At 53.9% G+C, this 1109-nt stretch overlaps 2 protein-coding genes across 2 annotated transcripts in view; one reads left to right on the top strand and one right to left on the bottom strand.

The window, feature by feature from the left end:
• RETREG2 (reticulophagy regulator family member 2) overlaps window positions 1–1109 on the bottom strand; it is a 7389-nt gene that overhangs the window by 5393 nt on the left and 887 nt on the right. The gene's annotated exons all lie outside the window — the stretch shown is intronic.
• The window catches only part of CNPPD1 (cyclin Pas1/PHO80 domain containing 1), a 5555-nt gene continuing 4553 nt past the window's right edge, over window positions 108–1109 (top strand). Inside the window, exon 1 of the mRNA XM_021712779.1 lies at window positions 108–155. The gene's annotated coding sequence lies outside the window, so the exon portion shown is untranslated. The remainder of the gene's footprint in view (window positions 156–1109) is intronic.

Genomic DNA, 1109 nt, shown 5'->3' with positions numbered 1-1109 from the left:
GCGGAAGGGGGCGCCCGCCGAGGAAAGCAGAGGCTGCGGACGAGCGTCACGTGACGGCGGAGCGCCGAGCCCGTCACGTGACGCGACCCAACCGCCGGGATAGGGCGGCCCGCGCGTGCGCGCAGGGGCCTGCGGCTGACCCTGCGCCTACGCAGGTACAATTTCAGGCTCCCAGAGTCACGACGTAAGGTCAGGCTTCCGGCAGTCTAGCCCGTTTTCTTTTCCCAGACTGGGGAGGGCAGCTAGGGAGTCTGATGCTTGCCCGGTATTCCGGTGAGATCCCAACAGGAAGGGCAGAAAGTGGGCTTCCGACGCCTCGTGTCCCCGGTCGGATCTGCTTCAGCTCGGAAAGGGCGTCGGCCCTCCCATTACTCAACTCTCAGCGCACTGGTCCTCCCAGTTCCCTCCCCTCAGCGAGTAAACAAACACCAGCGCGTGACTTGACAGTCTCGACAAAAGCTTCGCCTACTTAGAAAAGTTGATTCTTCCCCGTTTCTTCCCGTAAACTTTCCCGCCTCTATGGGAGCTCCTTCCTCCCTCACCCGTGAGAGAGAATCTCAATCAAGCGTGAGATTGGGGGCGGGAGGTGAGTTTAAAAATAAAACGCTGTTTACTTTAGGAAGGACGTGTCAACACAACACATTTTTAAGGTTTTATATTCACCTGAGACAACTGAATTTCCTCAATAATTCTACAAAACACATACTATGTTTAACAATTCAAAGTACACTAACAAGTGTATGGCAAGAAGTAAGTTTCTATTCCACCTTGTCCCCAGTCCACTCACTGGCAAGTTTCTTGTGTATCCTTTCAGAAGCTTTTTATGTATATTAGTAAGTGTGTGTGTGTGTGTGTGTGTGTCTCTCTTTTCTAAAAAGCAATTGGGAACAATTCGTTCTGCGTCTCGTTTTTTTCACATTAACGTCTCCATCGCCACGAGAAGTCTGCTTGATTTCTTTATCCTCAGTGCGTTGTGGTCCCCTAGGGATTGTCCCCATTTCTCAGACCAGGGGCCCTGGGGCGCAGCTCCGTGATTTGGTCGGGTTCGGTGACACCGGGGGTTCGGGTCCGTCTCCCTCCAGGCGGCCGGGGATGGGGTGGGGAGAGTC

Source organism: Carlito syrichta, unplaced genomic scaffold (genome assembly GCF_000164805.1).
Source record: "Carlito syrichta isolate Samal-C Ts95f unplaced genomic scaffold, Tarsius_syrichta-2.0.1 Scaffold303646, whole genome shotgun sequence".
NCBI lineage: Eukaryota > Metazoa > Chordata > Mammalia > Primates > Tarsiidae > Carlito > Carlito syrichta.
The sequence above is the reverse complement of the archived record's forward strand: the minus strand, read 5'-3'. Positions and strand labels throughout refer to the sequence as shown.